The 15748-nt window shown below is 42.8% G+C and overlaps 1 pseudogene; it reads left to right on the top strand.

Annotated features, from left to right (window-relative positions):
* Positions 1-9859: 9859 nt before the first annotated feature.
* On the top strand, positions 9860-9982 carry LOC123457792 (annotated as a pseudogene).
* Positions 9983-15748: the final 5766 nt, after the last annotated feature.

The following is a 15748-nucleotide window of genomic DNA, read 5'->3' as shown; positions in this document are numbered from 1 at the left end:
GAACCGGGGTCTTTAAGCTTCACAGGCAAGCACTTAACTGTTAAGCCATCTTTCCAGCCCCCAAACCCTGACTTTTATCTGGACACAGAAACTTTCTTGCAGTTAGGTGCAGCCAGTGAGTTCTGAACAGAAATATGGCATGAGATTTCCAAGAACTCTTAAATGGAGGTGACATTCTTCAAAATCCTTCTGCCTGTTATTGGTCTGAACTCTAACCTGATGGCTTATTTCTCAACTACTATTTACTGAAAAATGCAGAAGAGTTTGGGTCCTTGGTGAGCAGAAAGCTGCTTGTCTAGCCCTGGACTTCCTGAAGTTTTTTTTTCGTAAATACAAGTGAATGCTTCTTATATGTAAACCATTATTTTTCAGGTCTTAGGTTTTAAAGTGAAACTAATCATAACTCATATACTGTAATTATTATTGTTGGTGTATTACTAGCCCACTGTCCTGCTCTACATGGGCCTAAATGGCACCAGTAGTGTAGAATCTTGCTTGGTTCTCCTTCAGTTGCCAACACATTCATGGCTTTAATGGGGGCACCTGTGTTCCCAGCCTCAGTGACCTGCATGGCATCCTTGTTGCTTTTCCTCTTTTGTTCCCCCAGGTTCTGAGTTCCTGATTCTCTTCATGCTTCTCAGAATCCTGACTGGGTGGGACGGCACCATCCCAATAATGGAGAGTTTGGATTAGCCAAAAGGAAGAGGAGGCTTTCCAAGTGGGTGTAAACTTAAGCAAAAGGGAAGCAGAAGGAATGTGACTTAGGGATGAAGAGGGGAGAGGCTGAAGGCTTCTGTTGGGGGAGATCAGATTGAATCAGAAGGCGGGGGATCCCATTATGGGGCATCCTCAAGGCCTTGGAAAAGAGTTGATCTTGGAGGGAAGCGAGAACCATGACAAATTTCTAAGTAGGGCAGTAACAGGAGACAAGCTATGTTTTCAAAAGAGATAATCTGGCCACGATGCACAAAACAGACTGAAGGCAGGAAGAGCCTGGAGACAGGGAGACCAATATAAATCTTCCAGCTAGTCATCACATGGCCAAACATTGTCAACAGACTTTGAAAGAGGACTTATGAAACAGCAAAACTAAAGGGTAGTGATTTCAGCCAAGCCGCAGAACAAGAAACCATGAAGTCTTTCCCCAGAATTTCTCACACAGAGCAAGCTACAAATAGTGAAAATTGGTTCAGTCATTTTGGAAAAAAAAAAAAAAATTGTCACTATGGACCAAAAGCCTTAAGAATGGTCACACCCTTTGACCCAGTAATTCCACTTCTGGGAATGCAAGGGAAATAATCCAAACTAGAGGAAAAAAATGCAGGGAGATCTTAATCATAGCACAGTTCATAATGGCAAATATTAGAACCACCTAAATGCTAAGCAACTGGGTTAAGCAAACGGTGGCTATCAGTTAACCACTCCATGGCCATCTCCTTATTGAGGGGTAAGAAGACCAGGTCAGTGATGTGGAAGAATATCCATGATATAATGGGAGGAAAATAGAATGCAAATTCCACCTGGTGGATGATTGTACAGCAAACAGCCCCAGTGTGAACAAAAGACTGAAAAGTAATTATTCTAGATTATTCTGTTGTTTGATTTGATTAGAGAGTGTGGATGTTTTGTTTTGTTTTTTGTTGTTGTTGTTTTTATTTATTTTTTTTTTTTTTTGGTTTTTCGAAGTAGGGTCTCAGTCTAGCCCAGGCTGACTTGGAATTCACTATGGAGTCTCAGGGTGGCTTCGAACTCACGGCAATCCTCCTACCTTTGCCTCCCAAGTGCTGGGATTAAAGGCGTGCGCCACCATGCCCAGCCTTGTTTTTATTTTTCAAAGTAGGGTTTCACTCTAGTCCAGGCTGACCTGGAATTCACTAGTAGTCTCAGGGTGGCCTTGAACTCATAGCGATCCTCCTATTGCTGCTTCCAAGTGCTGGGCAAAAAGTGTAAGCCACCATGTCAGGCTAATACTTTTTTCTTTTGAATTTTTTCTCCAATGCTTTTATTACATGTATGCTTTTGGGAGTGCTGGGAATTAAACTCATGCGTGCTATACACACACTCTATCACTGAATTACACCCCAGCCCCCACATGTACTTGTAACTATAGAGAAGGTCAAGGAGAAGTGTTCCTTTCCATTGTTTACTCTAAATCACTTCGTTGTTTTTGTGCGTAGCGCATGCACATGTATGTGCCCATGCAGTGCTCCATGTGCTCACCTGTGGTGTGGCGTGGTCACCAATGGTGGCTGGAGGGGAATGCCGGGTGCACCCCCCATTGCTTTTCTGCTCAATCTTACTTGAGCTGGAATCTTACTGATCCTAGAGCTTGCTGGTTGTGAGAGTTTGAACGGATGTCCCCAAATATAATCCGGAGTTTATTTAAGTTTGTAATTTAGATCTGCAGCCACCTGGGTGGAGGAGGTGTCACCAGGCAGATCTTAGGGTCTCGCCCGAAGGTGTAGTGGTAGATTTTGAATTCCAGCCTAAAGGTGTGCAAAGTGCCTGGGGTTCCTGAAGTGTGTTTTTTGTGGTACGGCTTTTAGAGTTTGGGCTGATGGTTCTTCTCTCTCTCCCTTTCTGCTTGGAAGCAGGCCAGCTTCTTCTGCTGTTATGGAACTTCCCCTGGATCTGTAAGCTTCAATAAATCCTTTCCTCCATAACTGTGCCTCATCTGGAAGCTCATCTCAGAGGCCTGAAGCTTCTACTACACTGTTTTTTCACAGGCTGTGGAAATTCTTGGTTCTCCGCTCCCCTACAGGACTGTGGTCACAGATTTGCATGCCTGCGCCCAGCTATTTATGTGGGTCCTAGGGATAGAACTCAAGCTGCCTCTCAGCCTTCTCAGGCCCTCAAGCTTACGTAGGGAGTCCTCTTAACCACTGAGCCATCTCTCCAGCTCTGAGCTGTTTTGCTTTTACAAGGGCACACTGAATTGGGGAAATGACTCAGATGGTAAAATCCTTGTTGTGAAAGCAAGAGGATCTGAGTTTGATCCCAGTACCCACATACAAATGCTGGGTGTGGTGGTGGTGTGTCTGTAATCCATGCACTGGGGCAGTAGAGACAGGAGGATCCCTGGGGCTCACTGGCCAGCTAATCTAGCCTAATTGATGAGCTCTAGGCCAATGAGACCCAGTCTCAAGGGAAGGGGATGGTATTCCTGAATACTGTACCTGAGCTGTCCTCTAGCCTCTACACACATGCTTACACATGTGTATACACAACACCACAATCCATTCCCTCCCTACATGAACATGCATACACAAACACACATGCATTTAAAATAATGTACTGAAGTTGGCCGTGGTGGCGCACACCTTTAATCCCAGCACTTGGGAGGCAGAAGTAGGAGGATTGCCGTGAGTTTGAGGCCACCCTGAGAGTACATAGTGAATTCCAGGTCAGCCTGAACTGCAGTGAAACTCTACCTCGAAAAGCCAAAAATTATAATAATAAATAAATAAATAAAACAACGTATTGAGCATGTATTACTTATATACTAAAAGTAATTTTTCATACAAAATGCTAGTAAATTTATGAAACAATAAGAAATGGTAGGGCTGGAGAGATTGCTCAGTGGTTAAAGGTGCTTACTTACAAAGCCCAGCAGCCTAGGTTTTATTCCCCAGTATCCATGTAAAGCCAGATGCACAAAGTGGCATATGTGTCTGGGGTTAATTTGCAGTGGCAGGAGGCCCTGAGCCTGCCCATACTCACTCTTTTTCCCTCTCAGTCTTTCTCTCAAATAAATAAGTAAATAAAACTATTTTTTTAAATGCTCATGTCATCACAAGCACAAGTATTTGTGTTCATCTTTTCTAAGATGTAACTTAAAAAAAATACACAGGTCTGGAGTAGTGGTGGTGTGACTGAGATTAACCCTACCTTAGATGGATAATCGTGGCAAGATTATCTGTGATGTAGTGAATAAGACTTCCCTTGCCTCATTTTTTTTGTTATTGTTTTTTGTTTTGAGAGGTAGGGTCTCACTGTAGCCCAGGCTGACCTGGAATTCACTATGGAGTCTCAGGTGGCCTCGAACTCACGGCGATCCTCCTACCTCTGCCTCCTGTGTGCTGGGATTAAAGGTGTGCGCCCCCACGCCCAGCTCATTCTTGAAATCAAGTGACAGCATGTACAGAAATCTCTTAGCAAGTGTTCTGCATTTAAGAGACATGCAACAAAGTAGCTGCAAATCTCTATAGTGATTATTTTTCTCAGTCTTTTTCTTGCCTCTTGTATGTAAGTAGCTGTGACTTTATAAGACTGTCTACCTAAGACAGAAATCTAGGGCAATTTCTCAGCCATGTCTTGCATTGTAATGCAGCCACCTCCTCTTTCCCCTCTCTGAACCCACTGGGAAATTTCTGCTTTTTAAAAACTTTCTTTAAGTGCTTTTCCCTCTGCCCAGATCACACTTGTGCTATGACCTACACAAGCGCTCTTGTAGAAGACAAAGTTTATTTCAAAAGAAAGTTTTGTGCTCCTCATATTCAGTTGGAACATATTTGAGAATGACTTTTATGTTTTAGATGCTGGTTTAAAACATAAAGTTGTCTTTGCTTAAATCATTTTGTGATAGGTCCCTTGACCCTGGTTTTTATGCCAGCCCCAGTTTACAGCCCTGCCCATAGTTGTATAAGTCCCTGGGTTGAGTGGTTTTTGATTTTAAAGGTCATTGAGATTAGGAAAAGACAGAAAGCAAATAAGATAAGGAGAGCTCCAGACCACCTAGGGCAAAGCCAATTAATGCCAAGAATGAGTTTGGGGCTTGCTAAATGCCACAACAAGTTTCCCCCACATCCTGCTTAATAAAACTTTCACACTCAGCCAGATTTTCCAAGTTTCTCAAGGACTACTTAAGTGGGAACTATTCAAAACCTTATTAAAGTCCAGGGAGATGATGTTTATTGGCTCTGTGTGGTCTGCTAAGGCTTCTGGCTGTCAATGGATACCAGGCGCTGTATTCCCAGCGTGCTGGGAAACATGTTTGCTAGGGAAAAAGAGTCAGTCTCCTTACTTCCACACCTGGGCTCTGTTTTTGCACCAAGGATGTGACCAGCGAAAACTATAAACATTGTGTGTGACACTAGGTTCACAGATTCTGCCCCTCTGGGTCAGAGTTACTGTTCCACCGACAATAGTTAAGCCACTGCAGGGGACACCTTCGCTCCATTTAAATGGAATGACTCATTATTAAGTGTGTAAGCAGATGGACTGGCATATTAGCATCTTGGGTACTATCAGTCTCTCTCCAGGGTAGCCTTTGCTTTAGGTTGTTTGGACTTATTGGGTGGAATTGGGATTAATGCTGTGTTACGCCTCCCTGGCTGCATGTGTACGGAGATGGGTGAGACAGTACCTCCCACCTTGGGTACTTCATGTATGTAAGCACTGTCCTGCATGTAAGCTCACCTGACCCTCAAGGCATAGACTGCCGCCTCCATTTTGCAGAGCAACTTAGCCGTGGAGGTTTCTTGCCAGAATATCCTGTGCTTTTTACTGGTAGATGTGGGCAAAGAGGTCAGACCTCCTTTTCTCTGTCATATGGTAATAACATACTGAGTGAATTAAGGGGCAGAGGAAATGGTTGATAGTGCACTTCTAATGTGAGTCATTTATCTAGAGAAATAGACTGAGGTTGCTTCTCATTAAATCAAGGATAAAAATTCTAGGCTTAGGCTATGTCTCAGTACTAGATAGATAACGTGCCTAACATGAGCAGTCATGGGGTGAGTAGTCACATGCATGTAACATGTATTTGTATATATGTACTTTGGACACAAGATGGAAGGAGATCTATAAGATGGTAACAGTAATTATAAGAAGTGGACTTGCAGACTTTTTCTTTAAACTGTATATATACGTATGTATACATATATATATATTTATAGAAAGAGACCATATTACTATATTCAGTATGTTTTCTGTAATGTGTTCTTTTTTAAAATGTTGTTTATTTACTTATTTGAGAGAGAGAAAGAGGCAAATAGAGAGAATGGGTGCACCAGGGCCTCTAGTCACTGGAAACAAACTCCAGATGTATGTGCCACCTTGTGTATCTGGCTTACATGAGTCCTGGGGAATTGAACCTGGGTCCTTTGGCTTTGCAGGCAAGTACCTTAACCACTATGTCATCTCTCCAGCCATGTAATATGTTCTTTTTATCAAAAGACACATGTGTGCCAGGTGTGATGATGCACGCCTTTAATCTCAGCACTCGGGAGGCAGAGGTAGGAGGATTACTGTGAGTTTGAGGCCAGCCTGAGTCTACGTAGTGAATTCTAAGTCAGCCTGGGCTAGCATAAGACCCTACCTTGAAAAAATAAAAACAAAAACAAAAGGCATATGTATGAAAAAGGCATGTGTGTGACACAACTTCATGTCTATGTACTGTATTGTCTAAGATGTGTTTGCATATTTGCTCTTGCAGTTGATTCTATTTGTGCTGGGTGGGAGCACATTGTAGAGGCCAGAAGACACCCTCAAGGTGTCTTCGATCTTCTCCACCCTCCTTAAAGCAGAGTCTCTTGGTGCCTCAAACCAAGGCCTGATGAGCTGACCTACCAGCTTCAGATTCCTAGAGCACAGTGAGATTGCACTTCTGGCTTTACATGGGTACTGGGAAGATCACACTTGAGCAACTTAACTTGAAAAGCATTGCAAGCAAGTCCCTTCAACTGCTGAGCCATCTTCCTGGCCCCCTACAATGATTCTTAAATCACAGGAAGTACTCTGAGCAGGTGTTATCTTCCCATTCCCCATGTAACAGGAAATAACATCCCTAATGCCATGTCACACAATTTAGGCAAGGTCGGCTTCTCTAAAAACCCAGATTTCCTAAATACTTAAATATTTCTTTCCATTCTGAGATTGTGTGCGTGTGTGTGTGAGAGAGAATTATTTGTAGCTCTTCACCCACACGTATGCCCTCACATCTCCTCTCTTGCCCTTCCTCTCTGTGTAACCTCTGTCTGGCACAGTCTAGGACAGGAATACATGAAGAAATGCAGCAATCCATCATTACTGGATTCAGAGTGATGGGACTATTGCTGCTGTCCACAGGAGGCTGTGCATTTGCACATGGATGAGATGGTTCCTTCTTCCCTCCCTCCCTTCCTACATCCTCCCCCTTCCTCCCTTCCATCATCCCTTCCAGTAGGGTATTGCTGTGTAGCCCAAGCTAGCCTAAAACTCTCAATCCTCCTGCCTCCGCCTCTCCAGGGCTGGTATTATAGGCAGGTGCCAGCACACTCAGCTGTGAAATGAGACAGAAGCAGTATCTGCTGCTGTCAGGGGAGGACCAGGAAGGAGGTGACAGGTGTCCCTTGCAAGGTAAGTGAGGCTAAAGTGCTGTGGCAATCACTGGGGCAGAGTCCGCCACTGTGCACGACAGCAAGTACAGAGGTGGTTATTTAAGAATGGGTAACCCTGACTCAGTGTCACACTCCTCAGAGGACACAGCCCTACCTAGCCCAGGGCTCTGTAGGTATTGTTGAGTTTTTCTTTCCTTTCTAAAATGAGCAACATCCTCTGGCCTGCAGGTTTTGGAACATTTGACTTAGGGGAAGAGAGGGATTCTGTGGGGAAGAGAGGAGCCTGGCACTCACAGAGACTGATGCATTTGGGACCTGGACTTGTCAGATGACTTCTCTAGCCCTGGATGACTCCTCACTTCTTTTGAAAAAATTATTTATTTTTAAAATTTTATTTTATTTATTTAAAAGAGAGAGGGAGAGAAATAGGTAGGAAGAGAGAGAGAGAGAGAATGGGCGTGCCAGAGCCTCTAGCCACTGCCAACGAACTCCAGATGTGTGCGCCCCCTTGTGCATCTGGCTTATGTGGTCCTGGGCTTTGCAGGCAAGCACCTTAACTGCTAAACCATATCTCCAACCCTGACTCCTCATTTCTAAAGTAGTGATGAGCCCAGCAATTTAAATGACACCTACCTTGCAGGATTGCTGTACGGTTTACATTGATTTACTCAACAAGTTCCTTATTGAGCCTCTTGTCTTCCAGGACTTGGTGTCTCTCTCTCTCTCTCTCTCCCTCTCTCTCTCTCTCTCTCTCTCTCTCCCTCTCCCTCTCTCTCTCTCTCTCTCTCTCTCTCTCTCTCCCCCCCCCTCTCTCTCTCTCTCATATACACACAACACACACACACAACTTTATTTTAGATTTAAAGAGTATATATAAGCATGATTATCATTTGCATTTACTACGTGTCTTCAGTTCTCTGGTCATCCTCTCCCAGCTTGTCCTTTATTCCCACAGTGAGCACACTCATGGAAACTGAAGCACTGGGAAGACTTAAAACTCATTTGTAGAATTGCTTGAATCAAATGATGGCAGATTTTCCCAGTTATGTAATATACTATTCTGCATTTTACAATACTCAAGTTATCAGTTTGATTCTGGTCACATGCCTTTCAGGTCCTATTCTTTGCTGGGAACAGAGAAGTCCTTCAGATAGAGGAAATAGACAATAAGTAGTTATATAATAAAACTTTGGACAGTGATACAAGCCTAAGAGAGAGAAGGCAGAATGGACCATATGGAGGGACAGGGAAGGCCATATTAAATAAAGAACTTGGGAAGACCTCTCTAAGGAGTTAGACCAAGAAGAAGTGAGAGACCAAGATGGGTAGTGTCTGGAGCAGCAAATACAGCAGAAAAAGCCCATTGAGAGAGAAGACATGCCTAGCCCCCATGCCCTGTTGTCCCTGGATAACATAAGCGAACAGAAAGACCCTCCCAGAGCCACTCTCATGGGCTTCTTCATCCTCTGCAAAATGACCATCTTCAGAAAGGTAAGTGTGACGCCCCACATTTCTTTTTTTTTCTTTTTTCTTTTTCAATAGTTTTGATTTTTATTGTTTTTGTTTGTTTGTTTTAGTTTCTTTTTTTCTTTTCACAATTTTTATTAACATTTTCCATGATTATAAAAAATATTCCATGTTAATACCCTCCCTCCCCCAACCCGTACTTTCCCCTTTGAAATTCCATTCTCCATCATATTACCTCCCCATCTCGATCATTCTACTTACATATATACAATACCAACCAATTAAGTACCCTCCTCCCTTCCTTTCTCTTCCCTTTATATCTCCTTTTTAACTTACTGGCCTCTGCTACTAAGTATTTTCCTTCTCATGCAGAAGCCCAGTCATCTGTAGCTAGGATCCACATAAGAGGGAGAACATGTGGCGCTTGGCTTTCTGACGCCCCACATTTCTAAGGGGTCCCACTCATAAGTGCTAGCCCAGGAACAGGAAGGAAGGAAGGAAGGAAGGAAGGAAGGAAGGAAGGAGGGAAGGAGGGAAGGAGGGAAGGAGGGAAGGAGGGAAGGAAGGAAGGAAGGGAAGAAAGGGAGGGAGGGAGGGAAGAAAAGGAAAGGGAAGGGAGGAAATTCAGAAAGAGAGAAGAAAAGAAAACAGTACTTCATGCCTGTACTAGAGTCAGGAGCCCCTAGTGTATGGCCTACTTACAGGCAGCCTCTCACCTAGATCCTGGCTTCTGGCACAGCTGTGCCTCTCACCTCATAGGAGCCCCATGGGGCAATGGTGACCACACAGCCTTTAGAGTCCTGGGTTGGAATCCTAGTTCTATCAAGCCCTTGCTATGTGAATTCAGGCATGTTTCTTGCCTTTCAGATCCTTGGTTTCTTCATTTGTAGCATGAGATATTTTCAGAGCAGATTGCCAAAACTGCTGTCCAGGGCCTAGCACATAGTATACGCAAAAGCATAAGTGACACGTGTTGAGCTGGGTGTGGTGGCACTGTGAGGCAGGAGGCTTGCTGTGAGTTCAAGGCTAGCCTGGGATACATAATAAGACTGTGTCTCAAACAAACAAAAAATCTGTAGCCAATTAAGCCAACTGAGTTCCTTTCCTCATGTGAGACTGGTATGCAATAGCTGCAAACAGCCACCTCCTTGGTAGTGGATGCAGCCTAGTCATTGTCATTGACCTTGGAGGCAGTTTTCTGGTGGGTATTCATAGTTTTGATCTCATGTTGTCCCCAGTCTAGGCTATAGACAGGTATGCTGAGTGCCTTTGGGAAGCCTCAAGGCACAGTGGCCAGGGTTCACATTAGCCAAGTCATCAAATCCATCCACAGCAAGTTGTAGAATAAGGAGCATGTGATTGAGAACCCCCCGCACAAAGCCAAGTTCAAGTTCCATGTGTGGTGGTTTGATTCAGGTGTTCACCCATAAATTTAAGTATTCTGAATGCTAGGTCCCCAGCTGGTGGCAGTTTTGGAATTGGAGCATCCTGGAGGAGATGCATGGGGCAGTTTTATAAGTGTTATAGCTAGCTTCCTCTTGCCAGTGGTTGGCACACTTTCCTATTGCTGTTGTCCACCTGATGTTGGCCAGGAGGTGATGTCCATACGCTGCTCATGCCATCACTTCCCCTGCCATGATGGAGCCTCCTCTTGAGTCTGTAAGCCAAAATGAACCCCTTCTTCCTACAAGCTGCTCTAGGTCAGGTGTTTTCTGCCAGTAGTGAGAAGCTGACTGCAAAACATGGCCACCAGAAGATCCACATCTCCAAGAAGTGGGCTTCACCAAGTTCAGTGCAGAGAATTTAAAAACATGGTAGCTGAAAAGCAGCTTATTCCTGATTACTGTGAGGCCAAATAGATCCCTACCATGATCCCAAGGACTACTTAGAGGCCCTGACCATATGAAGCCTTCCACTGCTGAATACCCCACCCCACAGGCCATATCCTCTAAGGAGTCTCACATCCAATTTTTTAAAAGCTACATGGGCTGGAAAGATGGCTTAGCAGTCAAGGCGCTTACCAGCAAGGCCTAAGAACGCATGTTTGAATCTCCAGGTCCCATGTAGCCAGATGCACAGTGACACAAGCATGCAATGTTGCACATGTGCACAAGGGGGTGCACACATCTAGAGTTTGTTCACAGTGGCTAAAAGGCCCTGGCACACCCATTCTCTCTCTCTCCCTCCCCCCCCGCCTCTTTCTCTCAAAAATAAAACAATAATAAAGCAATAATAAAAGTTATACAATGCCTGGTGTGGTGGCACATACCTTTAATCCCAGCACTTGGGAGGCAGAGGTAGGAGGATGACCATAAGTTCCAGGCCACCCTGAGACGACATAGTGAATCCAGGTCAGCCTGGGCTAGAGTGAGACCCTACCTTGAAAATAAAAATAAAAACCAAAGTTACATACTTTGTTGTAAATGTGTTGTCTCTACTCACATTCCAGATGTCTAGCAGAGTAAATGCTCAACACTTTCTGTGGGATCAACCTAAGAAAATGCTCCACAGAGTATTTCTTACTCACAGCCCACTACTAAGGCGAGGATGTTCTTCCCTGGAAAATGCCCCTGGGAGGGATAAAGCTGTGTGTCTGGGAACACCTGTGAGACAAGTTAAATCACTAATCTAACCCCATTGCCCCAAGCTGTTTTAATGTCTTGTTCTGAGATGATAGCTGTGTCAAACCATTAACTTGATATGAACAGATACCAGGCCTGATCTTCGCCTAAAGCTAGGAAGCTGCACACTACTTCGCACCCAGCATTGGCTGCCTTCCAGCTCCTGAGAACAAGGTCTCCACCAGCCCCCTCTCCAGCTGTGTGTGAGGCCTTCGCTCACTAGGCCCCCTGCCTCTGCAATTTGTGATGGAAAGTGGTCTTAGAGCAAGCTAGGCTAGATAGGGTAATATAAAATGTAAATGCTTGCTTTAATCTTTTGTTCATTTTCTAGCACATAGTTAGAAAATCTGATCCTACTGCTACAAAGGACCTCATAGTCACTGGGCTAAGAGAAGGAAAGAACATGTTTAGTAATAGTTGATTTAGACATAATAGTCAATGGAGACTAAATAGATTCAAAATTCTTCCCAACAAGCAACTTATTAACCACCAAGGAAAAATAAGTAACTCCATGGCTGATTAACCTATTGAAAACAACCATAATCTTTTGATCAAAGTTAATAGTATCAAACAAATGGCCAGATATGGTGGCACAAGCCTATAATCCCAGTACTCGGGGGCTGAGGCAGGTGGATCTTGAATTTAAGGCCAACCTAGGACTAAAGAGCAAGACCCTATAATAATATAATACCAGTAAAAAGACACACTGCCCCCTAGTGTCTTCTGATATGCTGCCCTGAAAAAAAGACATTCCTTTGGTACACCTGTCAAAATTGTACAATCGGAATGTAATTACGAGGGAACAACAAACAAACAAAACTTAAAGGCATTTTGAAGTAATAACTAGCCTGTCATCTTAAAAAAATTCAAGTTCATGAAATCTGAGGGCAAGTTGGAGATCTGATCAAAATTAAAGAAGACTAAAGAAAGATAATCAACAAATGAAACGTGTGATGCTGGAATCACAGAATCAGGAGGCAAATATGTATAAATGGCCTTAGTGGAGCAGTCAGTGAAGTTCAGATATGACCTGTAGAGCAGATAAGAATTTTGTACCAATGCTAGATTCCTGATTTTGATAAATATGTGTGATCATGGAAGAGAAAGTTTTTGCTTTTAGGAAATACATACTAAATGTATTTATGGATAAGAAGGGACTATAAGTAGTTTAGAAAAGTATACATATATTTTATATATGTATACATATGTTTACAGATGGATACACAGGTGATAATTGAGAGACATACATATAGATGATAGATAGATTGATAGATAAACAGACAGATAAAATGCCAGATCTGGATCTGTAATCCCAGCTACTTAGAAGGCTAAAGCAAGAGGATAATAAATTCAAGGCCTTCCTGGAATACAGAGTAAATTCAAGGCCAGTCTCAGCAATGTAGAGAGATCCTATCTCATAGTAAAATATGTATATATATTTACACACACACACACACACACACATATATGTATATGTATATACACATATATTTGGAGCTAGGAAAATGGCTTAGTGGGTAAGAGCACTTGCTGCACAAGCATGACAGCCTAGGAAGGCCTGAGTCAACATGAGTTCAATCTCCAGCACCCACATGAAAAGCTGGACATGGCCACACACGTCTGTAAACCGCGTCCTGTGATGGGCCGAGACTGAAGCATCTCTCAGCCTTATTGGCCAGCCAGTCTGTGTGAAAATAGCAGCTCCAGGTTCAGTGAGAGACTCTGCCTCAAGAAAATGAAGCAGAAGAGCAAAAAAGGAGGAAAACTGATGTCCTCCTCTGGCCTCTGAACATATGTATACAGGGCACATTCATCCATACACAAGCACACATATAATACATACACACACCACACATCACACTTCACACACACACAAACACACACACACACGTTTTAAAGGGCTGGGAATGTAGCTCAGTGGTCGAGTGAGGTTCAATCTTCAGTACAGGAAAAAAAAAAAGATAGGGCAAAATATTAGCAATCAGTTGAAACAAAATATGTGTGTATTCTTTGTAGTATTTTTGCGATTTTTATGTATCAAATTGTATAAAAATTAAAATATAAGGAAAAAGAAATGTTTGTTCTAAACTAGAACACTTAAACATTACTAGAGAGAGCCTAAATTGATATAAACACATCATAATTTGGGTAGTATCTACGAAGGCTATGGCCCAGAAAGTCTGCTACTTACCCAACAGAAAGTGTTTCTTGAGAAGGCAAAAACAGGGCTGGAGAGATGGCTTAGCAGTTAAGAGCTTGCCTGTAAAGCCTAACGACCCCAATTCAAGGCTCAATTCCCCAGGACCCACGTTAGCTAGATGCACAAGGGGCGCACACGTCTGTAGTTCGTTTACAGTGGCTGGAGGCCCTGGTGCACCCATTCTCTCTCTCTCTCTGCCTCTTTGTCTGTCACTCTCAAATAAATAAATAAAAATAAAGAAAAAATCATTTAAAAAAAGAAAAAACAAAACAACAACAACAACAACAAAGCATAGCTGGGTGTGGTGGCGCATGCCTTTAACCCCAGCACTTGGGAGGCAGAGGTAAGAGGAATGTCATAAGTTCAAGGCTACCCTGAGACTAAATAGTGAATTCCAGGTCAACTTGGGCTAGAACAAGACCCTCCCTCAAAAAACAAAAACAAAAACAGATAAACAAAATAGTGTTTTTAGCTACTAAAGACAAGTACAAGTATGTTCATAGTAGTAAAGTCTTGAAACAATAAAAACATGGAAGCAATTTGTTTTGGTTAATTTTATGTCAACTTGGCTAGGCAATTGTGCCCAGGTTTTTAATCAATATACTAATCTATATACTTTATACATGTGATATTAATCTATATACTTTATAGGTATGATTAACATTTATAATTAGTCAACTCTAAATAAAGGACGTTGGGCTGGAGAGATGGCTTAGTGGTTAAGTGCTTGCCTATGAAGCCTAAGGACCCCAGTTTGAGGCTAGATTTCCCAGGACCCACGTTAGCCAGATGCACAAGGGGGCGCACGTGTCTGGAGTTCTTTTGCAGTGGCTGGAGGCCCTGGTGCACTCATTCTCTCTCTCTGTGTCTGCCTCTTTCTCTCTCTCTCACTCTCAAATAAATAAATAAAAATAAACAAAAATAAATAAATAAATAAAGGGACTTGCTTACAGTTTAGGTGGACCTTGTCCAGTCACTTAAAAGCCTTAAAAACAAAAGACTGAGGTTTCCCAGAAAAGGAACCTGGTGTGAGCCATAGAACGCACACACCCTGTCTGAGCTTCCAGGCTTCTGTCATACAGATTTCAGTCAAGATAGCAACGTCATCAACCATCATCTCAATGGAATTTCCTGTCTGTCTGACCTACAGATTTTGAGCTTGCTACCTGCCCACAATTACATGAGCCACTTTTTTTTTTCATTTTATTTATTTATTTTCTAGCAGAGAGAGAGGGATAGAAGAGAGGCAGACAAAGAGAAAATGGGCACACCAGGGTCTCCATCCACTGCAAACAAACTCCAGATGCATGTGCCCCTTGTACATCTGACTTACATGGGTCTGGGGAATCAAACGTAGGTCCTTTCGCTTCGCAGGCAAATGCTTTAACTGCTAAGCCATTTCTCCAGGCCTGAGCCACTTTTGTTTAAGCAGTTTCTCTTTCTCTCTCCATCTTACTGCTTTTGTTTCTCCATAGAATCATACCTGATACACACTCCAAATATATAGCAGCATAAGAATGGATAAATGTGGCAGATAAACATTCAGGCTTAACAGTCATGGAAAACAACAAATGTCTACTATATGTACTAACATAGATTAATCTATTACATAAATGTAATAACGAGCCAAGGAAGCTATAAACAAAAGAGCATATGCCACATGAATCCATTTTTGTAAAGCTCAGGGTCATGTAAGACTAATTTATAATGACAGAAGTCAAAAGGGCAGCTACTGGGCTGGAGGAATTGCTTAGTGGTTAAAGCACTTGCCTACAAAGCCCAGGAACCCAGGTTTGATTCCCCAGGACCAATGTGAGGCAGATGCACAAGGTGGTACATGCCTCTGGAGTTTGTTTGCAGCAGCTGGAGGCCTTGGAGCACCCATTCTCTCTCTCTCATAAATAAATAAACAAATATAAAAATAAATATTTTAAAAAAGAGTGCTTTGAAGAGTGATATCAACTTTGAGAAGACATTAAGAATTCTCGACTTTTGGAAGTGCTCCATAGCTAGATGACAGTTAAACAAATGCAGATAAATAAATGTAAATTTTCACTCAGCTGAACATTTATTATTGCAGTTCCTTCTTGTTGCTGGCATAAAGAACCTGACCAGAGCAGTTTATGAGAGTAAAGTGTTTA

The sequence above is a fragment of the Jaculus jaculus genome, chromosome 1, assembly GCF_020740685.1.
Source record: "Jaculus jaculus isolate mJacJac1 chromosome 1, mJacJac1.mat.Y.cur, whole genome shotgun sequence".
Lineage (NCBI taxonomy): Eukaryota > Metazoa > Chordata > Mammalia > Rodentia > Dipodidae > Jaculus > Jaculus jaculus.
This window is presented reverse-complemented; position numbering and strand designations above follow the sequence as displayed.